General features: G+C 38.3%; 1 pseudogene; it reads right to left on the minus strand.

The window, feature by feature from the left end:
- Positions 1 to 24,505, minus strand: part of LOC125174433 (eukaryotic translation initiation factor 3 subunit E-like) — a 104,017-nt pseudogene that overhangs the window by 22,771 nt on the left and 56,741 nt on the right.

Raw genomic sequence — 24,505 nt, forward strand, 5'->3', positions numbered from 1 at the left:
AAAACCAGCCTGGACCATAATCTGCTCCTACTTTAAAAAAGAGCTACTACTGGGGCGCCTGGGTGGCACAGTCGGTTGAGCGTCCGACTTCAGCCAGGTCACGATCTCGCGGTCTGTGAGTTCGAGCCCCGCGTCGGGCTCTGGGCTGATGGCTCGGAGCCTGGAGCCTGTTTCCGATTCTGTGTCTCCCTCTCTCTCTGCCCCTCCCCCGTTCATGCTCTGTCTCTCTGTCCCCAAAATAAATAAACGTTGGAAAAAAAAAAACTTAAAAAAAAATAAAAAAGAGCTACTACAACTCTTGAAAATTTGAAATGATGACTATTCCAAATGGAAGATATTTCTGCCAAATGCTACAGATAGAGTGTGTGAGAGAAAGGTTTTCTCAAATTGCACAGTCTGTATGCACAGTCTATATGTCCTTTTCTCAAGGCTGCCTATCTAACTGTTTAAATAAATGCTGGCTGGAGAGCTTATATGAATAAGAGCTTTATTATCTAAGCTGCTTATTTTACAAAGTCCATCTCTTCCATCAATCATATACCTTCTCCCCTGTTCTCCAACTCCTGCCACCAGGATTGTGAATCACATTTACAGACAGAAAACTGTAACAGTTGTGGTATGCTTATTTCTACATTTCGGTTTATCAGATTCATTTGAATCTACAAGTGAATGAAAACTATAGAAATGTGAAAAAACTTTTCTCTATATGAATTTATACACACCCTTAGAATTATACGTGTCTTCCTTATAACAACAAAGAAGCTATTTTCCCCCATATAATGCACAGAATATTTTAAGTTTACCGATTTATCTATTTTGAGAAAGAGAGACCGCCTGCACGAGTCAGCGTGAGGTGGGGTAGGGCAGAGAGAGAGAGGGAGAGAGAGAATTCCAAGCAGGCCCTGTTTAACCGATTGAGCCACCCAGGACGCCCCACAGAATAGTTTTTAAAACTGAAAGATTGGGGCGCCTGGGTGGCTCAGTCGATTGAGCGTCTGACTTCGGCTCAGGTCATGATCTCGCGGTCCGTGAGTTTGATCCCCGCGTCAGGCTCTGTGCTGACAGCTTGGAGCCTGGAGCCTGCTTCGGATTCTGTGTCTCCCTCTCTCTCTGACCCTCTCCCGTTCATGCTCTGTCTCTGTCTGTCTCAAAAATAAACATTACAAAAAAAAAATAAAAAAAATAAAAAAAACTGAAAGAGAACTTACTTTGTCCTACGAAACTTCTAAATAAGAACTGATTTATGACAACAACAGCTTAATGTCCTTCATATTATGAGTGATATTTAAATATGTAATAAACCTTAAGGGCATGGGTGTCAGTTGAACAGAGGGGGTAGTGACCAGTTGGAATTGTCCCTTATAAATAACTGTGATACAAGCTCTGATACAGGATGCTGGCTGCTCCTTATTGTGATTTACATGGCTTCTCTTCCTAGATGACAAACACAGAAAAGAAAGAGAATGACAGATAGTTTTTGCTTTTCCATCTACTCCCTGTTGGACAAAATGGGTTAGCCGTAAATTGGGACCTGCAATGCAACTGAAAAGATTCTTAAAGAATATCAATTTTAAATTAAATCAGCCGAGAAATGTTTCTTCAACTTCTTCCAGTGTATGAGACATCATTTATAAGTTATTGTGCTGGTGAGAACACAGTGACATACAAGACCAAGGTTGAAAAGTGCAAAATTGCACCAAGGAAGTACTTTGTCCGTAGAAATTCAGATTGTGACAGCCAGATATACTGGCTCAGTGTCCACCACCTGGATGAGTACCCCATTTTTTCCCCTGAAGGAGCAAATAACCGTGTTGATCATCTACAGTCTGTCAGGCACCGGCCAGGGGCATTTGACATACCTCACATTAACACTGCATCTTCTGTGAGTTTAGTTTCTGACGTTACCTTGTACAGCCAAATATCAAAATTATTCCTGGAAATCTCTTACAATAACATCACCATGGAGATGGAAACTCCATCGCTTAATAAATCCAGAACCAACGCTCTTTTTTTTTCCCATCAGCTTTGAGGCAGGATGTTCTTTCTTGCTTTAATTCATAGATTGAATAGTTAGCTTGCACCGAAACAGAAATGCTTATCTTAAAGCACTATAAAAATAACTCAAGATGGTAAGATGCTTACACCACAAGAGGTGGATAGGACCTGAGACCAACTGAAGGAAGTGTGGATTCACACCTCTCAGCTAACGTTCACTCACACTGTCACATGAGTTCTTTGAATACATAAGTAGGTGGAATCTCCTACATTTTTTTGCAAGTGCCTTTTCTCTTTCTTTTCCGTCCCTCTTTTGAGACCCAAGAGTGCAAATTTGAATTTGTATTACCACTAAGTGAATGTGTATATCCTGTTACTCTACTGTATCCATAAGATGTGCAACAATCCTGCAAGGTAGGGTAATTATTCTCATTTAAAAGATAAAACATTGAGGGGAGCCTAGGTGGTTCAGTCAGTTAAGCATCTTCATTTTGACTCAGGTCATGATCTCACGGTTCTTATGATCAAGTCCCATGTTGGGTTCTTGGGAGGGGAGGCTGCTTGGGATTCTCTCTCTCCCTGTCTCTCTGCCCCTCCTTACTTGCTCATACAAGCACATGCTCTCTCTCTCTCTCTCTCTCTCTCTCAAACTTAATTAAAAAAAAGATAAAACACTGAGGCTAGGAGAGGTTAAATGACACACTGCGGATCTTGCAGCTGGCAGAGCTGAGTCTGAAGGAACATTGCTCCGAAGGCACTGTGTTCTCACCAATGTGGTGCGCAGAAACTTTGGAGGTAGTGCTGTGCTACTGTGTTATTTACAGAAGCTCCAACAGGCCCCTTCTTTGCAGACATCCTGACATCCTGTCCTTAAAGTCTATTTATGGACTAGACATACTGCTCAGGAATCTATCTGACCTATGGAGTGATAAATTTTTCAACTAGATGCAGGGTCTTAAAAAAAAAAGAAAGAATGAAAAGCTGAATCTCAGATAATTCAGGCCCACAATAATTATGAATTTGAAATAAAGCATTAATATAAAAACCATAGGTCTAAAGATTCTGTCTGCTATTGGTTCTCAGGGTTATCAGCTATTATGTTGAACCAAATGATATGCCATTTTTGCCATTTTTATGAATGAAAATGTTGATTATAAGCAATTTCATGTGGTTCAGTGTAAATTTATCAGCATGACTTTCATAGCAGATAAAGGCCTTCAAATGACGTAAAGTATTTTCTGGTCACCTTAGGAAACACAGTCTTCTGGTGACTATCGTATCAACCTGACTTGCTTGTGTTTTGTGTTGTTTTGTTTTGTTTTTGTTTTGTTTTCTCTCTCTCTTCAAAGCAATTATCAGAATCTGGACTTGTTTTGTCTTTTTTTTTTCTTCTTTATTTGTGTATCCTCTGTTTCCTTTTCCACAGTAGAGTTTACTCTCATCACCTAGAAAAGTGCCTGGAACATAGGAAGCACTCAATAAACATTTGTTGAATAAAATAAACTTGATGGGTTGAAACATCTGCCTAAAATGTTGAATTATTAGGTATATTTTCTATTTGGAGTGTTGCTATAAAACATACATTTCCAATTCCCCAATGTGCCTTTGAAAAAGATAAATTAATTCATTTTGTTAGTGATATTGCATTGCCTGTGGCCTGACTTGTCAGTGTGGCTACAATAGACTAATGATTGGGTAACAAGAGTTTATTTATCATAGAACCAATTTTTGCTACTGAACTGAAGTATAAATAATGGTATATCAGGATTTACATTATAAATACTGTTCTAGGGTTTGTTAGTTGGTCATAAAAATTCTCCCTAGGCTGAAACAGCTAGTGTATATACCACATATATCAAAATAAGAGTGAAATGCTCCCTTTGTTAGGCAAAGAACAAACATTGCATACAAATTATTTTTGTACAGGGAGAGTGACGCTAGTGAAGAACCCCAGTTTCTTGATGACACTCAGGATCTTGGAAAAATGATTAAAATAGGAGGAGATGAAGTGTATACCACACAGAAGAAATGGAGTGCTACTAGAATGTTCATTCAGAAGAGAAAATTAGATTCTTTTTTATAACATCAAGAGGCAAGAAGGTTTCATAACTGTGGCCAAAAACTGGGGGTACCAAAAAGAGTTGCCAAGAACTACACGTCAGGCTGCTGGTGGTATTCCATCGTGCCAGCACTCTTGACGTTGAAGTGCAATCTGACCTCCTACAAGCATAAGAGATTGAGTTTTACAAACCTCCTGTATAAGTCATTACTTTTGGGGAAAATACAATTTGGCTACAAAATTCTCTCTCACGTCCAAAAAACTTATTCTGTAAAGCATAGTATTTTGGTCAATTGAGAATATTCAAAAATCCTTCCTCTCCTACATTCTCAGACCATGGAGGTGCCAAAATCAAGTGACTTCTCCAATGGGACTTCCCTGGCTAAATATGTCACCACTATAGGGCGCCTGGGGGGCTCAGTTGGCTAGGCATCCAACTTCGGCTCAGGTCATGATCTCGTGGTTCACAAGTTGGAGACCTGCCTCCAGCTCTGTGCTGACAGCTCAAAGTCTGGAGCCTGCTTCAGATTCTATATGTGTCTCTCTCTCTCTCTGCCCCTTCCCTGCTCACACTCGTTCTCTCTCTCTTTCTCAAAAATAAATAAACATAAAAAAAGAAAGTTGTCGCCATTACAGAACAACTTAAGGAGCCGCCTAAGGATGGAAGTCTACCCCAGAGCTTCTGGTTTTCTGGTAGCTAGTATAGGCAGATTTTGCAACAGCCAGCCACAGGAAATAATGGTGACTGCCTCGGAACCAATAAGCATTAAAAATCATTGTTCTGATGACTTACCTAAAATTTTTTAAACATTAAGAATTGTTGTTCTAATGACCTACCTAAAATGTTAAAAATTTCCTCTGATGTGACAAGCTCTTCAGAGATGTTATACATATAATTTTATCTGCCTAGATTGTTCTTCCCTTGATCACGGCCTACCTATCCTTTCAGGGTTCTGGTTGTATCTTATTTCCTCAGACAAATCTTCCCCACCAGCCCCTCAGCCCTTATCTTAACAGCCATAGCTACACACAGAGGCACACACACTCGGGCCTTCCTAGTACACATCCTCATAGCCCCTTCTACATTTCCCCCATAGCACCTTGATATGTGTGTGACCATTAGCTCTGTAAGGGCAGGCACATCTTTTCCGCTTTCTGCTGCATCCCCAGAATCTGGCAGACTACCTGGCCCATAGTGGTTACTTAATAAATATTGCCGAATGCTTGACGCTTTGAAGTTGTTTTTCTTCGGTTCCTCTGTGTTTTCCTTTGAACTAGAGTTTATAATAGATACAGCCGGTGCATTCCTTTGTGGGACTGCCCTGTTTTGTTTCCAGCCTCAACTCCACACTCCTGCCAAACCAACCATTTGTCATCTCTCGTCGATCGCTCCACAGCTGCCAACTGCAGCGGCTTCTCTGGGGTTGGCTCTCCGCTAACATTCACGGCTGGGGCAAGTTTCTTTGGCGCCCAAGTTTTAGTTCTAGTCAATGAACATTTATTGAGCATCTGAAATTTGCCAGACACTGTATGAGGGCCTTAGATTTAAAAATGAAGAAGATCGTGGGCCGCCTGGGTGGCTCCCTCCGTTAAGCGGGGGACTCTTGATCTCGGTTGGGGTCATGATCTCGCAGTTTCTGAGTTTGAGCCCCGCATGGGGCTCAGCACTGATGCTGCGGAGCCTGCTTGGGATTCTGTCTCTCTTTTTCTCTGACCCTCCCCTGCTTGTGCTCGCTCTCTCTCAAAATAAATAAATTTTTAAAAAAAATTGTAGAAAATCATTTTTACCTTTGAGGATCTTTGAGTCAAGGGTGAGGAGAGAAACACATTGATAGATCAATGCAGTGAAAGGTGCTAAATGTCACAGTTGGGGTCCTATAGGATTTAGCCTAAACGGAGGGAAAGGAGGTTTCCTCATTGCTGGGACTCGCTAACAATTACGGGTCCCTGGTACGTGTATATTCAGTGACTCTCTCACGAGAAGCAAGTGGTCTGTAGGTTGAATCATGAGAATACCAGATGCTGATAAAAATCCTTTTTTTTTTAATTAAACATTTTTAAAATTTATTTTCAGAGAGTCAGAGACAACGTGAGTGAGGGAGGGGCAGAGAGAGACAGAGAGAGAGAGAGAGAGGGAGGGTGAAAGTCCCAAGCAGGCTCCCCACTGCCAGCACGGAGACCGATGTGGGACTTGAACTCACAAACTGAGAGATCATGACCTGAGCCGAAACCAAGAGTCAGACGCTTAACCAACTGAACCATCTTCTCCCACCACCCCTCCCACACCCCCAGGAAATTTGTTTCTAATGAGTATTCAAGATATTTCTGATGCTGCAGGGCTACAGACCTAGCCCTTCCTTCACAAACGTCAACATCAGCCTTCTGGGTTGTGACAACTGTGTTTCACCTGGCAACCGTCTTCTCTTTTACCCTTTCCTCACTACCTTACAGAAAACTTATTTTCCCAGAAATCGTTCTCATTTTGAAGATATTCTCCCTTTAAACAACGGGAAGACATCATTATGTTTGGTGGGGAGGACAGCCTCCAAGCACAGATGTCCTTTCTCTATTGTTCCGGATAAAAGATGGAACTGCAAAGCCAACTCTAGGTGCCAGTGCATTGCATCCTGCTTCCTCACTTGTTAATGACCAATCTCTTTGAAACGCTCACACACAGTAGATTGGAGTTGTGAATGGAAATCCTAGGAAACAGTGATCACTGGTTTTGGGGCATTTATACCAGCATAAAGCAGCCCATTGTGGGAATCTGCCATTTCCATCAGGTATGTGTTAGCTCTAATTGAGAAGCCTTCTGCTATTACCCCAGTTGGATATGGTCCTTTATTCCTCAGGGCTTTATTTATTTATTTTTGGCACTTCCTCTTATCTATTATACTTAATTCTTTCTTGAAATATATTCTGCTGGAAGATAGAATCTGAGCTCTGAAAGGGACCTTATCTTGTCTCTGAAAATACAGAGCAAGATCAAGTCAGGAATGTGAGCTAGAAACCACGGGTCCTGCCTGCCTGCCTCCGGCCAAATTATAACTAACTTTTTGTAGAGCACTTCATGCATCCAAAATGCATTTTTTTTTTACATATTATATTATTTAATTCTCATACTTCTCCTGTGAGTTAGTTATTCATAAATATTTCACAGGTAGAAAAATAGGGCGCAGAAGTCAAATGACTGGCCAAAGATCACAGAGCAAGCAGAGGGGAAATAAAAAAAAATCAAAAGCGGGCCTTCAACCGTTAAATTCTGTGATGTCCCTGTATCTTGTAAATGTACAGTGTCACCCCCTACAGCCTGTGTCAGTCCCCTGGAAACCAAAGGTTTTATTCATCTTTACACCCGCACCCCCAATGGCTCTTTCATCTGGCGTAAGGGGAGTTTAATGTGTTTATTATTCGGTTGAACAGAATTTGTTTTTTGGGTAAGTGTCTGTTGAGTATTTATTTGTTTTCCTTAACAAAACATGTGTATTTTACTTTCCAAGCTGGCCTTCAAAGTTCAGAAGTAAGCAAATAACAGAAAAGCAAAGCAAACAAAACAACAAAAATGAACCAGCATTTCCTCCAAAAAAGAACGCAATGCCATTTAAGCTTCAGTTACACTTCTCGCTGCCCTGGGAGCAGCCACGCCAGGGCCCGAGGCCTCTGGCTGATCCAGGGCCCATTTTGAGTTCCCCGCATTGTTCCTGGCACCACGGCTCCTGTGTAGCAAGCAGGATATTCGACTTGACAAGGCTCTTTCTTTCTGGATCAGGGAGGGAGCAAGGTTCTTGTCAGTTTGAATCACGAGTCCACACTTGGCGGAGCCGACTGGACAGGCCCAGTGGGGGAGGGGGCCATGTGCGCGCCATCCGTGCGCGCGTCACGTGGGCCTCTCTCCCCATCTCGCAAATAACTCCACTGGCTTCAAGCTACCCTGCTCCGAGAGGGCCTGTTTACCATTTGGCCAGCTGATCCGCTTCTGACGCTGAATGTCCTCGTTATCCAGCAGCTAAAATTTTACTTTCAGGCTTCATCCCTCTACCGCGATTTTTCTCACAGCGGCAGCTGAGAGTATCCAGTTATGCAATTCTCAGGGTTTTACTGTTTTAAAACGCATTTCTAAGGATTTTATATATATATATATATATATATATATATATATATATATGCCTTTTTTGGAGTCCACGTCAAAAGGCTTTCAGAAGTCATCAAAAAAAAAAAAAAAAAATCCCCCAACTGAAAACTTAGTATATGTTCTTCTAAAAAATGTTTTGTCTTTATTATTATTTTTTGAAAAAACGGAGTTTTAGAAGAATAACATAGAATTAATGAAAGGTACAGTCTGGGAATTTTGATTGGGTAACGAAGAAAACATAAGTGTTCACGTTGCTTTATCTCTTTATCCCTAAAAGTTCGCACTTCAGTTGTGTTTGTTGGAAGAGGAAAGAAGAAAGTTTGGTTGCGAATTCTCACACGTGTCTGAAAAATAAGTAATCTGGTTCCATGTTTCTTTACATGGACCTTGAGAACACTATTTTTGATTATCATGTGAATGTGAAATTCTGTCCTTTGCCATTTTTGTTTCCTAATAGCGAAATGGCAAGAAAGCCTTTTTTCTGAGCCCATGCAAACCACTCTTTACAATGTTTTTATCGCAACAGAACCGGTCACTAGCTATTTGTGATTTATATTACAGAATTTTGTGATGCTGATTATCCAACCAACTTGCTAAATATGTCAACAAACCAGGTAATTAAGGGAAGGAAAAAGGAAAATGGCTGATAATGTTAAATTCAGTCAAAACAATTGTTCTGTGCTTTTCTGCATCCTTTTCAATGTTTTCTGCTGAAACTAAAACTCAAATAATAAAATCACACTTTGCGTAACAAACATGGTTTTTTTTTTTTTTTGTCTAGTTTCCTGATCCTCAACGAAAATTTACCACACTTTTACAGGGATATCTGAAGCTGAACTTGCATTAAATTTTTTTCAACAGGTGATAATTATAAAAACATTGCTCTTTGGGACTTTTGGCCATGCTCTTTTTCACTTTTTCATTCCCTTGTTTTAGTTACGTTCGGCTTGTCCCCTTTGCCAGAAACTTATAGGGGCAATATACTATTATTATTCTATTACCAACTTAGCTACACTTTGGGTGTAGCTTTTTCTCATTGGGGTACCTTATGGGATTTCTCTGATGCACTAAATCATTACTGCCATAATTCACTGATAATTAGTTTTTGAGTATTTACTAACCTGGATGGTACCCAACAGGGTGCTGTGATACTGCTTCATTGTTTAGTTATCATTATAGTTCCAGCCCTAAAAGATTTTGTAGTCTAAAACCACTAATAGAACAGTCTAAACCCGTTAATATAGAGGTTAGTGATTACTCATAAGATTGAGAAAAGAACTAAACAGATACGAATATGTAACTCATCACATAAATTTGGAGCTACATAGTATTTAGGATCAAGGTCAGTTGAGAACTGAGCCAATAGATAAAATCCAGACCAGTCAAGCAGAGATTAAAGTGCGAAGCAAAACAATGTACAGAGCAGAATTTTTCCCCCATGGGGGTCTTCAGGATAGTGAGAATGTCTCCTGTTGTAAACAGATGCTCAGAGAAGTTGTTACGAAATTATTCAGAGTTGAGAAAGTGTCTGTGCCCAGTAGATGGAGGAGGCTTTCATATTAATCCTGAAAAACAAGCATTGCTTAAAACCTCTGTTGCTCACTAACCTTGGAGTATGTAACTTGAGGATTAGAGTCTCACTCTCTCAGTTTTTGAGAGGAGATCGAGAAAGGGTACTTACTTTGCTACGGCTTGATACTACTGGAAATACATTGGGTGACAGGAACCACCAACTTCCTAGGATGTTAGAGAAGCCCCTGAATGAGAGCAGTATGGCCCAGCATTGGGTAGGGGAGTCAGTGATAGGGGAATGAGAGGAAGTCACAATTAGGAAAATCTCATTCTCCGATCCAGTTCATAGATTTCCCAAGTGCAAGTTGATGCAACACAAAAGTGAACGAAAATTTGTTTTGACTTGTCGCTTTGCTGTGTTTGTTTAGTTATGATATATAGCTGTGTATTCTATTAAAAAATGTAAAAAAAATGTTAAAATAGTTCAGAGATGATCAGATGAACTATCTGCAGGAGAGACAATAAAGAGCATTCTAAAATGGAATATAAAATCATCTGTAAAAAGCTAGACTTTGAAACAACTGAGTACACTCACATGTGTTATGAGTTAGTGGTCTTGTGATTTTCAAATTATGCCACTGTACATAATAGAGCGTTGTTTGATAGGCCTCACTAAGTGGCCTGGCACTAAACCAGATCTGTCATCTACAGGAGAAGAAGGCAATTCCAATTTCATCTAAATAAGCTCATATTAAAATAAGGAAAAACAAATGTGACACAGCTGCAGTAGTTTGGCCAAGTCAAAAATGCTTACAAATATTTTATGTCTGTAATATAAGACTGCTTACTAATGGGAGGATCTTATGTGTAAAGAGTGCCAGATTGCCTCTGATATAAGTTGGTAATAAAAACGCTATAGGGTTAGTATTTATGATCCCTGTAGGTTATAATAACATGCTTCCTGTGTTATTGCTTTAACAGACACTAAGAAAAAAAATCTATACAATGTGGTCACTTTCCTTAAATAGCACGTATGACATGTGCACAATCAGCTAGGACATTGAATCAACTTTTTATCAGAACTTGTTACACATCTTGTAAGCCACAGTTTATATAAACATGTGCCTTTTCTTTCCTGAAGAGAACGTCATGCGTGCTCTGGATCATGCTATGTTCCACTGACATACAAACAGGGAAGCATGCCAAATGAATAAATGTCATGTTTTAGTCAATACCTACAGTGTTCTTTAGTAGAAGGGGAAAAAGAATGTAGCTAAGTTAAAGCAATATAATAAATGATGAAGTTCTGAGGTTTGTTAATAAAGACACCTTATTTATTATGCAAAGTCAAGGAATTTCCCCTGGGGAAAAGAAAATGTAACATAACTCTACTGATGTATTTGAAACAACAAAAAAAAATAGTCTCCTAAAGGGAATGGTGCAATTCCTATCACTTCAATCTGCTTGGCAACTACGAAATATGGGAATAACCTCAAGGAAAATAACCCAACCGTTCTGTAGATCATTAAGCAAAGGGGAGATTGTTATGACATTTTGGTTTCGAAGTCAACAAAGGATTTAAGTGTGATTATTTAATGGATATTATGTTAGGAAACACGTATGTGGATGCTTGTAATGTCAATCCTGAAGTATGGAGATTACTCCTATCTCAGTTGAGCACTGAGGTGTTCCTATAAGAGTGTCATCAACATTAAATTTGAATCCCCCCACCCTCAGACCAATCCCCGCCAACTCATTTACCTCTCGACTTTTACCTGGGGATACTTCTGGAGGATGAATCCCACAGAGTGGCTCTACTGAAGGTGATGTCAGGTTTTATTGCAAGCCTGGAAAGACACTTTTAGGCAGGCATGGTGATATGGCACCCCTTCAACCACATATAGGCTGACTATTCTACCTCTATGCTGGGCTGGCCCATCCACAAGTTTTCCTCTTGGGAAAATGTTCTGCAAGCATGTTTGATAGGAACAAATGGGACTTCTATCTACTCCATAGTTAGAGTGAGATTCAGCAATTAAATAGAAAGTGATATAGTTTGGAGTCAGATATGCAAAAATTGAGATTGTGTGGTAGGCAGGATTCCAAGATGGCCTCAAAGAGTCCTGGCCTTTCACATGCATAATATAGTCCTTTCCCTATTAGTGTGGGTGGGACTTGCGAATATCATGGGGTATTAATCCCATGATTCTATTATATTAAATGACAAAAGTGAAGTAATTTTGCAGATGTGATTAGTTCTTAATTAGTTGATTTTGAATTAATCAAAAAAGGAATTATCCTGTGTGGGCTGAATTAATCAGGTGAGCCATTTCAAAAAGAGTCTAGAGGCAAGACACAAGGAGCAGCAACAGACTCTCTCCTGTTTGCCTTGAAGAAGCAAGTGCCAATGGTGTGGAAAGGGCCATGTGCCAGAGAAGAGAGCTTCAGTCCACACAGCTGCAAGAAACTGAATTCTTTTTTTTTTTTAATTTTTTTGTTTTACATTTATTTTTGAGAGACAGAGACAGAATGTGAGTAAGGGAGAGTCAGAGACAGAGAGGGACAGAATCAGAAGCAGGCCTCAGGCTCTGAGCTGTCAGCACAGAGCCCGACGCAGGGCTCGAACCCACGAGCTGTGAGAGCATGACCTGAGCTGAAGTCGGACGCTTAACCGACTGAGCCACCCAGGGGCCCCAAGAAACTGAATTCTGCCTACAACCAGTGAGCTTGGAAGAGGACTCTGAGATAACACGAGATTATACCTCCCGTCAATACTCTGATGTAAATTTTGTGAGACCCTGAGCAAATTACCCAGCTAAACCGTGCTCAGACCCACAGAAATGGTAAAATAATGAATAGTGGATGTGTGTTGTTTTAAGCGCCTAAGTTCGGGTACAGACTTCTTTGTTACACGGCCAATACCGATAGCCTACCATTCTCTTTGTCAATGTTTAGCTGCTCTTGCTCCCAGGAAAATTTTTCCTGAATTGAAGTCCATATCCTTCAGTTCAGTGTGTAAGGAGACAGAACTGTTGGAAAACCTCCTCCTTATAATAACTTAGTAACTTTTTTCTTCCACTCTAGTTTATACATCAAGAAATCTGGATTCCCTTAACTTTTATATGTAAAACACCTAACCTCCACATTCAAATAACATTCCTATAATACATATTTTCAGTTCTTAAGATGTTCCTTTCTGAATAACTTCAGTTTTCCCACATATCCTGTGTTGACTTAAATGGACTTAAGATCCCATAAGGAACTTGCCACCGAGAGTGGAATAGAGGCGTGTGTCCTTGCCCTTGTACCTCATGCATCCTTGCATGCTATATATAGGAAAATATCTCATTTGTTTGGCCTTTTGTCTATTTGTTGATTTGTTACAATTTGTAATGCCAGCTGGAAATTGTTGATTCAATTTCAGTTTGGGTGTGCATTCCAACTCATGTGTCTTCTCTTTGTCATTGAAACCATTGCAGATGTTTCCCAATTTTAACTCTGTAGTTTATTTCAGATCCAGGAGAACCAGGCAGGTAGTGATAGCTTGTCATTGTTTTCTGTTTTGCTTCATTTTGTTTTAATTGTGGTAAAACAAAACAAAACAAAACAAAACTATCTTAACTCTTCTAAGAGTACAGTTCACTGGTGTCAGGTGTATTCACATTGTTGTGCAACCAATCTCTGGAACTTTGTCATTTTGCACAATTGAAATGCTACACCCATTAGACAACTCCCCATTTCCCTGTCCTCCCAGGCCCTAGCAACCACCATTCATTTTTATGTTTATATGAATTTGAATATTCTGAATACTTCATATAAATGGAGTCATATAGTATTTATCATTGTCTTTTTGTGCCTAGCTTATTTTGCTTAGCATAATGTCCTCAAGTTTTATCCATTTATTGCTCAGAGTTCTATATTAGAGTTCTCCAGAGAAACAGAATCAATAGGAGATTATGCATATATATGTATATACATATGTATATACACATACACACATACATAGAGAGAGAGAGAGAGATAGAGAGATAGAGATGATATAGAGATAGAGATAGAGATGAGATAGTGATAGAGATAGAGATTTTAAGGGATTATCTCATACAGTTATAGAGTCTGGGAAGTCCAAAATCCACAGGAATGGCAAGCTAAAAGCCCCAGGGAAAAGTCAATGCTGTGGTTTACATCCAAAGGTTATCAGGCTAAAGACCCTTCAAAAGAGCTGTTGTAGTTCATGTCCAAACGTCCTCTGCTAGTATTATTTTCTTTTTTAAAGCTGAATAACATTTCATTTTGTGCATATAACACATTTTGTTTATGCATTCATCTGTGGATGGATACTTGGAGTGTTTTCATCTCTTGGCTATTGTAAATAGTGCTGCTAGGAACCTAGGTGTGCAAATATCTCTTCAAGATTCTGCTCTCAATTCTTATGGGAATATGCACATAAGTGAAAGTGTTAAATCATACGATTGTTCTACTTTGAACTTTCTGAGGGACCATCATACTGTTTTTTATAGTGACTACACCATTTTCCATTCCCACCAACAGTGTGCCAAGATTTCTGATTTCTCCCCATCTGCATCAACACTTGTTATTCATTTGTTATTTTGTTTTGTTTTTGTTTTACCAGTAGCCATTCTCACAGGTGTGAGGTAATATTTTGTTCTAGCTCTGATTTGCATTTTTCTAATGACCAGTGATGTTGCGTATCTTTTCCTTTGCTTGTTGGCCATTTGTGTCACCTCTTTGGAGAAACGTCTATTCAAGTTCTTTGTACATTTTCTCATTGGGTTATTTGTTGCTGTTGTTGAGTTTTCGAAGTTCTTTGTATGGTCTGGATATTGGCCCTTAGTAGATACATGACTTGCAAACATTTTGTCCTATTATGTAGGTTGCCTTTACACTGATTGGGTTATTTTATATGCAGAAGTTTTTATGTTTGATGTGGTTCCATTAGTCTATTTTTTTGTTGTTGTTCTTGCCTGTGCTTTCATGTCATATTAAAAAAAATACTTGCCAATCCAATGTAATGAAGGCTTTTTCTGTGTTATTCCAGGAGTTTTATAGTTTTAGGTCTTCCATTTAAGTCTTTGATCTGTTTTGAGCTAATTTTTGTATATGATGTAAGCTCGCAATCCAGCTTCATTCTTTTGCATGAGGATATCCAATCTTCCTGATGCCATTTGTTGAAGAGACTGTTCTTTCTCTCAATGGACGGTCTTGGCACCCTTGTGGAAAATCATTTAACCATAAATGTGAGGGTTTATTTTTGGGATCTCTGTTCTATTTTATTGGTCTTTACGTCTGTCATTATGCCAGTATCATATTGGTTTGATTATTGTAGCTTTGTAATAAGTCTTGAAATCAGGAAGTATAAGATCTATAACTTTGTTCCTCTTTTTCAAGATTTTCTTGGCTATTCGGTGTCTCTTGAGAATCCACATGAATTTTAGGATGGATTTTTCTGTTTCTTTGAAAATATTATTGAGATTTTGATAGGGATTGCATTAAAACCATAGATCACTTTGAGTGGTATTGACATCATAACATTACTAAATCTTTCAATCCATAAACAGGGGCTGTCTTTCCATTTCATTGTTTTCTGTAATTTCCTTCAGCAGCATTTCTTAATTTCCTTCAGTCTTCAGTGTACAAGTCTCTTACCTCCATGATTAAGTTTATTCCTAAATATCTCTTCTTTCTTACGCTATTGTAAGTAAACTTGTTTTTTAAATTTCCTCTTTGAATTATTCATTGTTAACATATAGAAACACAACTGATTCTTGTGTATTGATTTTGTATCCTGCAACTTTGCCAAATTCATTTATTATTAGTTCTAATGTGTATTTCTGTGGGATCTTTATAGGGTTTTCTACCCATGACATTATTTTGTCTTGAACAGAGGTATTATTTTTTCTTTTTGATTTGAATGTTTTTTTTTCTTGCCTAATTGCTCTAGATAGGACTTCCAGAATTATGTTGAATAGAAGTGACAAAAGCATACACCTTCCTCTTATTCCTGATGTTAGAGGGAATGATTTTACTCTTTCACCATCAAATATGGTGTTAGCTATGGGCTTTTCACTTATGGCCTTTTTATGTTGAAGTAGTTTTTTTTTTTTCTATTCTTCATTTGTTGTGTGTTTTTATCATGCAAGGATGTTGAGTTTTGTCAGCTATTTTATGGATCAGTTCAGATAATCATGTGGTTTATATTCTTCATTATATTAATGTGATCATACAAAATTGACTGATTTTTATAAGTTGAACCATCCTTTCATGCCAGAAATAAATCTTGGAATCTTGGTTATTGTGTATAAATGTGTATAAATAGATTTGCTGGTATTTGTTGAGGATTTTTATATCAATATTCATCAGGGACATTGATCAATAGTTTTCGTATCTTGTATTGTCTTGGTGTGGCTTTGGTATCAGGGTAATGTTGGCTCATAGAATGACTTTTCAAGTGTTCTTTTCAATTTTTGGAAGACTGAGGAAGATTGATGTGAATTCTTCTTTAAATATTTGATAGAATTCACTGATGAAGCCTTCTGGTCCTGGGCTTTTTTGTTGTTGGTAAGAGATTTTTGTTGTTGTTTTTGTTAAGTTTATTTATTTATTTTGAGAGAGAGAGAGAGAGAGAGAGAGAGAGAGAATATGAGCTGGGGAGGGGCAGAGAGAGAGGGACAGAATCCCAAGCTGTGAGCACTGAGCCTAACTTGGGGCTTAATTCCACAAACTATGAGATCATGACCTGAGCCAAAGTCACCTGAGTTGAACGTTTAACCAAGAGGGCCACCCAAGAGCCCCTACTGAGTTGTTTTTGATTGCTGATTCGATCCCTTTACTAGTGAAAGATCTGCTAAGGCTTCCTATTTCTTCACGATTAGTTTGGGTAGGCTCTGTGTTTTCAGGAATTTATACATTTTATCTAGGTTATCAAATTTGTTGGCATACAATTTTTTATAGCATTCTCTTATAATTCTTTTATTTCTGTAAGATTGATTATAATGTCTCCTTTTTCATTTCCAATTTAATTGAATCTCCTTTCTTTTTTACACAGTTAATTTAGCCAAAGTTTTATTTATTTGGTTGATCTTTTAAAAATATAATTCTTGGTTATGAATTTTCTGTACTTTTTTCTTCTTTCTTTATTTTGTTGATTTCTGTTCTAATCTCTGTAATTTCCTTATGTCAGCTAGTTTTGGGTTTAGTTCTTTTTTTTCTAGTTCTTTAAGTTATAAAATTAGGCTCTTGATTTGAAATCTTTCTTTTTTATTGTAAGCAATAACAACTATATATTTCTATTTTAGCACTGTTTTCACTGCATCCCATAGTTTGGAATGTCATATTTTTATTTTCATTTGTGTCAAAATATTTTCTAAGTTCTCTTGTGATTTCTTTTTTGACTCATTGGTTGTTTCAAAATGTCTTATTTCATTTCCACATATTTGTAGATTTTCCAGTTTTCCTCGTATTGATTTTTAGTCATGTTCCATTTTGATCAGAAAAGATGTGTAGTGTGATTTCAATTTTATTAAATTTACTAAGACTTGTTTTGTAGCATAAAATGCACTCTGCCCTGGAGAATGTTCCCTGTATACTTGAGAAGAGTGTATATTTTGCTGTGGGTGGGTAGAGTTTTCTCTCTATGTCTGTTAGATCCCATTGGTGTAAGATGTTGCTCACGTGTTGATTTTCTGTCTGGTTATTTTGCTGTTGTTTTTTAATTGTGAAGTTTACTTCTGCACAATTTGTTTGATTACTTCTACTGTACAGTTTGTTTGATCTTTCTCTAATTCCCTAATTTGTTTCTAAGTAAGTTTTTTTTTCTTTTATTTTTGGTGTTTGTGGGGGTGGATATGGGAGAAGGTATGGAGAGAGAAGAATAGCATCATATAGACTGTTATAGAAACAAGAAAATGATTGGGCTATAGAATGGCAAGCTCAGCAACTTCCTCCAGAGCTTTCTGAGTGGTTGACTCAAACATTCATCATCTGCCTAAAGTTGTACATATTACTGTCTCAAGTAGGAGGGCAGATACCTGAGATTCCCAAGTGAGTCCTGGGGCCAGAGAAATGGGGCAAGGATTCCATCCAGCTTAAACCTTCTGTGAGGGATAAGTACTTTAGCACTTGGTGGACAATCTGAATACCTTAAAGCAGACTCTGCTCTGCTGCAGGTGCTCATTTCTCCCTCTGTGGAACCTCAACTTCTGCAATCATCGTTCCTTCATCAGATATTGTATTTACTGCCGTTGCGTAGATACCCTCATTTGGGTTAATGAAATGAAGAAGAAGAAGAAGAAGCAGCATCAGGATATAAAAAGGGAAAACTAATTCAAGTGGAAGAGAATTAATATAAAAAAAAGAAGAAAATATTAAAATAGTTATAATGGAGATTTTATTTATTTATTTTTAGGTACTCTGTATACCCTACATAGGGCTGGAACTCACCACCCTGAGATGAAGCATCGCATGCTCTTCCTCCTGAGCCAGTCAGGTGCTCCTTCTCATGGAAATATTAAATAATAGAATTCAAAACTCAGTAAAATAGGCAGCACTGGAGAAATTCCTGGAAGTTAGACTTAATTTTCCATGTGTCACTTTTCATCTTTCATTTACTAAGTTGATTTTCTTTTTTTTTTAAATTTTTTAATGTTTATTTATTTTTGAGAGAGAGAGAGAGACAAAGTGTGAGCAGGGGAGGGGCCGAGAGGGAGGGAGACACAGAATCTGAAGCAGGCTCCAGGTGCTGAACTGGTAGCACAGAGCCCCACATGGGGCTCGAACTCACATTGGTAAGATCATGACCTGAGCCGAGGTTGGACGCTTAACCAACTGAGCCACCCAGGTGCCCGTATTAACCTGATTTTCTAAACCAGTGATTAAATTTCAAAGTGTGGGCCCTGGACCAGCAACAATAGTGGCAGCTGAGAACTTGCTAGAAATGCAAAGTCTTGGGGCGCCTGGGTGGCGCAGTCGGTTAAGTGTCCGACTTCAGCCAGGTCACCATCTCGCGGTCCGTGAGTTCGAGCCCCGCGTCAGGCTCTGGGCTGATGGCTCGGAGCCTGGAGCCTGTTTCTGATTCTGTGTCTCCCTCTCTCTCTGCCCCTCCCCTGTTCATGCTCTGTCTCTCTCTGTCCCAAAATAAATAAAAAACGTTGAAAAAAAATTAAAAAAAAAAAGAAATGCAAAGTCTTGAGCCTCAATGTAGACCTACTGAATTAGAAGGTTTGGGTATGGAACCCAGAAATCTGTTTTACTGAACCCTGCAGGTGATTCTGAGGCATGCTAGAGTCTGAGACCCATGGCTTGACTACTTATTGGAATCATCTAAGGAATGTTAAGAGCTGCTGGTGACTGGCCACTCCCCCAGGCAATTCTGACTTAATAGACTTGGGGTGCAGTTTGGGTTTCAGGAGTTTTAAAAGCTCCCCAGGTGATTCTAATGTGCAGCTACAGATGAGAACCAATGATCTATATCTACTGGGCTCAAACAATTAGATCCCTTTCCAGATCTGGTTAAAACAGTGATTTCCAAACACATCTGCTCACTGGGATCACTTGGTAAACTTCACCAATAACTGATACACTGGAGCACCCCCAGAGACTGAGAATTAATTGGGATGTGACCTGAGCCTGAAAAATACAAAAATCAGCTGATTCTGATGTGCAGACAAGTTTGGGAAAGAGTGGGTTAAAGACTAAATTCCCAGTTCTAAAAACTAAATTACTAGCTTTAAAGTAGACACTAAATTCATGACCTTTATAAAAACTAATGATATATAATTATATATATGTATAACTGAAGAGTTAACTGCCTCTCAATATCCCTGAACAAAATGGAGATTAAAAAGAAAAAAAAAAGGGTGATTCGTAGCCCAAGGTAAGGTAAAGGGAGCAGTGCTTCTCAACCTTGGCAACACATTAAAATCTCATGGGAACTTTTAAAACTTCTAATACCTAGGCCTCACCTCACGCCAATTAAATCCAATTAAATCCAAACCTCTGGGTGTAACTGGGGTATCAGTATTGTTTAAATTAAATCAGAACGTTGCAGAGTAATCAAAGTTTCACTATTCCTTAAATCTCCTCCAAAAGGGGAACCCTGTTAGGGCACCTGGGTGGCTCAGTGGGTTAAGCGTCAGACTTCGGCTCAGGTCTTAATTTCAGTTTGAGCTCAAACCTTGCATCAGACTTGCTGTCAGTGCAAAGTGTTCTTTGGATCCTCTATTCCCCTCTCTCTGCTCTTCCCCTACTCTCTCAAAAAAATCAAAAACAAATACTAAACAAACAAACAATACGGGAATGCTTGAGGACTGTTGGTGGGAATGCAAACTGGTGCAGCCACTCCGAAAAACAGTATGGAGTTTCCTCAAAAAAGTTAAAAATAGAAATATCCCATGACCCAGCAATTGCACTACCAGGCATTTACCCAAAGGATGAAAAATACTGATTTGAAAGGATACATGCATCCCAATGTTATAGCAATATTATCAACAATAGCCAAACTATGGAAAGAGGCAAAATATCCATCAACCAATGAATGGATGAAGAAGCGATACACACACACACACACACACACACACGCATGCACACAATGGAATATTACTCATCCATCAAAAAGAATAAAATCTTGCCATTTTCTATGACATGAATGGAACTAGAATGTTTTATGCTAAGCGAAATAAGTCAGAGAAAGGTGAATATCATATGATATCACTTACATATGGAATTTAAGAAGCAAAAAGGAGGAACATAGGGATGGGGAAAAAAAGAGAAGGAAGCAAACCATAGGAGACTCCTAACTATAGACAACAAACTGAGGGTTGCTGGAGGGGAGGTGGATGGGAAATGGGCTAAAGGCGTTATGGGCATTAAGGAGGGCACTTGTGTTGAGCACTGGGTGTTATATGTAAGTGATGAATTACTAAATTCCACTCCTGAAACCAATATTACACTACATGGTAACTAACTAGAATTTAAATAAAAATTTTTAAAAAATTGAAAAATGAAAAATAAATCTCAGAAGTTTCCACAGGGCACCTGAAGTTGAGAACCATGGGTTAGAGTGTAGCATCACTTCAGGAAAGAAGATTTAGTCATTCCAGTTTTCTTACAGGTCACAGATGAGCTGGACCTGCCTTGTGTGCTCAGGGAAGGAATGACAATGTCACTAGCAGGGGTTATGATGCTGGCACCAGCATAGGACTTTTCCTAATATATGTCTGTCCAGTATACTTTTGGCTTTTATTGCGAGTGATTTGGCATTTGGTGGCTGAATACTACCTACATAAGTCACCTAATAATCTTTCAATGTTATATTATTACTAAAAGTCAAACATTTGAGCCCCATTCAGCTTATGTTAGTGCTTATGTTAGTGCAGTGGTTTTCAACCAGTGGTGATTTGTCCCCCAAAGAATGTATTACAATATCTAGAGATATTTTGATTGTCACAACTATTGGAAGGGTAGGAATCTTCCATGAACACCTCATAAGTAAAGGCCAGGGAAGCTTCTAAACATCCTATAATGTACAGGAGAGCTCCAGACCAATGAAGAATTATCTAGTCTAAAATGTCAGTAGTGCTGAGGCTGGAAAACCTTGCTTTTGTGGTAAGCCTATAGGCTTCATCTATTTCCAGAGAAAATGTAGATCAAAGGTAGAAAGTACATTAAAAAGAAGAATTTGCCTGGGGAAGAGTCCAGAAAAGTCTCTAGAACTTCTTGATAGAAGCAAATACTGTGAATTCGATACCTTGTACCTAAGGAAAAATAAATTCATCCACAGAGTGGTTTTGAATCGACAAATAATTATTATCACAATATCTATTTAAAGTTTGCTCCTATGTTTCTCAAAGTGAATTCAAACTTACAAAATCAAATATATTTTAATGATAGAATCCCACATATGTGGAAATATATTTAGACCAACCAACAAATCCCCTAGAGTATGTCTTCCATCCATGCTTTTGTTCCCAGGACCCTGAGTGTCCTTTGCTATCTTCTATCCAGCCTAGTCCAAGTACATTTTTGAAGTCACAGTTAAGGAGTCAAATCCTCCTTTGGCCTAGGACCCTCATGCTAAAAGAGGTATTTCTTCTTCGTGTTCTCAGAATACTCTGTGCACATTTGCATTATAGTATTCATATAAACATTTAAAAATATGCATCTGTCTCCTCAAATAGTTTCTTGAAGGTAGAATATTTGTTCTGTAGTTCCAGGATCTAGCAAAACACCTGGCACATTATATCTACTCAAATTTTTGTTAAATAAACAAAAAAAAAGATGATACATTTACATCCTTAGTTGTTCCTTATGCAATACTAGGAAAACAACTATTTTGGATGAACTCTTACGTAGGTAAGAGATCTATCATATCAAAAACAGTTTTGAAGTTCACTCAGACACAAAAGTCCACATTTATATTTAGACTCAATTATGGGTTTTGCTTCCTGCTTCTCCTAGTCACTTTCAACCCTCAGTTTTAGAGTTCAAGGTCACTGAGCACAAATAATAAGTTATTTCTTTTCCCCATACAAAATGCTGTAAAAACCTAACCTAAATGGATTAGCAAAAAAGCCTTGGAGTTTAATGTGTTTTTTCTAGGCTCATTATTAAAACGATCTTCATATGAATACATTTTGATTGTCTAAAAATATTTGTATATATAAAAAAGAAAAGCTTGAAACTTTGACACTCTGAGAATATATTTTCCAGCTCTTTCTAGCTGTATCCTCCCAAGAACTAGTTCTAGGTACTCATAAGGTATTTTTAATCATTTCTGTCTGTTCATTTTGATTAAAGGAATTGGGTTGGGGGAGGGGTGAAGAAAGTAAGTTTGCCCTTCCAGAAAGGGCTACAGAAAGTATGTCATTAACATTTTTCTACCGCCAAATTTAGTCATCAGCTTAATTGCTGGGATTTAATTGTTCTCATGAGGTTTTAACAGTGACTGCTTCATTGACCATCTTATTCTACAAAGACAATATATGTACAGACTCTGAGATTCTATATTGTTTCTGGTAAAAGATCAGCATTTAGCTGATAGAGAAAGCAAATATACCTAGTTCAAAATATGTGTTTGTGAGAATTGTGGAGAATAGTCACTGCAAATCTAAGAATACTTCCTTTTCCATCTGTACCTGACAGCTAAAAGTCTCAATGCACCATGTACGGCATATCAAAGTGAGCAGCTAGTCAACAAACCTCTAATAAGACTCTTTCCCTTCACGTACATTTAACAAAAATAGAAAGACCATTGAAATGCAGACTAAAGAAAAAAACAAGACTGTAAACTTTACATCTGACTCACTAAGGACTTTTTATGTCTTCCTTGCTGCTGAATTTCGATTGTTTATGTACTTTTTGCTGCATTTCTGTGAGTTTTCTTCCTGTTCTCCCAAGATAATTTTGTATCGAGGAGGAGGCCGGAATCGAGGCTTTTGTTCTGGAGGTAAGAGACCAGATTCCTATATATGTACTTTAACATTGCTATTCATACTGTACAATGAACATCTGCATAGCATTCTAGTCTTTGTATTTCCCATAAATCATCACCGGATACAGGTTAATTCTAAGTAAAAGACCCTTAGGTCTTATTTCATGTCATTCCACCCACCACAATTATATTTGTATATGTGTATAAATATAAAGATTTATGTGTATTGTTCCGGAAGCAAAGTTTAATGGCTCTAGAAACCACTAATTGTGTATTGTGATGTCATAGAAAGAAAAATATAAGATGCATTTCCCAAAGTTATATATACACACATACACATACACATGTGGGGGTGTGCTACTGGATATAGAAAAGTGGGAAGCATGAAGGCTTACTTGAGAGTGGCACTTGCCCACATGTTTTGGATGAGTGGCAAAGACACATACGCATGAGGAAATGCATAAATATATTTTTAAGCACCTTCCCCACAACGTAGGTGAATCAATTGCCTATCAATTAAGTTGTTGAACTAGATCATGTAGGTTTCGTATTTCTATAAATTTTAGGATTCTATGAATGAGATTTTTTTTTAAGCAATGCATACGCCCACCAAATTTTTCATCTGATGGTGAAAGCTGGAATCTCTATCTTTGTGGTCCTCCCAAGTGTGTTCAGATTTTTCTAAACAGAAATTGGTACCCAGTCCATCTTTTTCATTTTCCTCATCACTCGATGGTTAGCTCTTTCTTCAAGTTCTCTATGAATCATTTTTTGAACCATTAGAAGTGTTTAGAGATTTAGTAAGGGAAGAAAATTACAGGGAATGTTTCACAAAGTAAGAATATGAAAATCTAGGTGATAACTGGCCTCTTTCAAGGGACATTACTAACATTTTCTTCCAATTTTCTAATTTGCAACAAAGTAGCTTACTTTAAAACATTTCATTATTTAAAATTATTTCAGAGCTGCATAGGCTGCATGGGGAGAGTGACTAGTCCAATTATCTTAGCAGTTATTTCTAACATGTAATGCTGTTCTGGAGGCACAGTAGCAATCAGACAGTATTGTTTGTCCCTGGAGAAACGTTACTTCACGAAAGGAGGAGTCTCCAATATTTTTTTTTCCTGGAAAATGAAATGGTAGGTCCTAATAATGTACTATTTTATTATTTTAATGTTTACTTATTTACTTTGAAAGAGAGAGCATGAGTGGAGAGGAATGGGGGGGGGCGGGGGGAAGAGAGAGAATCCTAAGCAGACTCCACACTGTCGGCACAGAGCCCCAGTGTGGAGCTCAGTCTCACAAACTGAGATCATGACCTGAGCAGAAATCAAGAGTTGGACGCCTAACTGACTGAACCACC

Source organism: Prionailurus viverrinus, chromosome C2 (genome assembly GCF_022837055.1).
Source record: "Prionailurus viverrinus isolate Anna chromosome C2, UM_Priviv_1.0, whole genome shotgun sequence".
Lineage (NCBI taxonomy): Eukaryota > Metazoa > Chordata > Mammalia > Carnivora > Felidae > Prionailurus > Prionailurus viverrinus.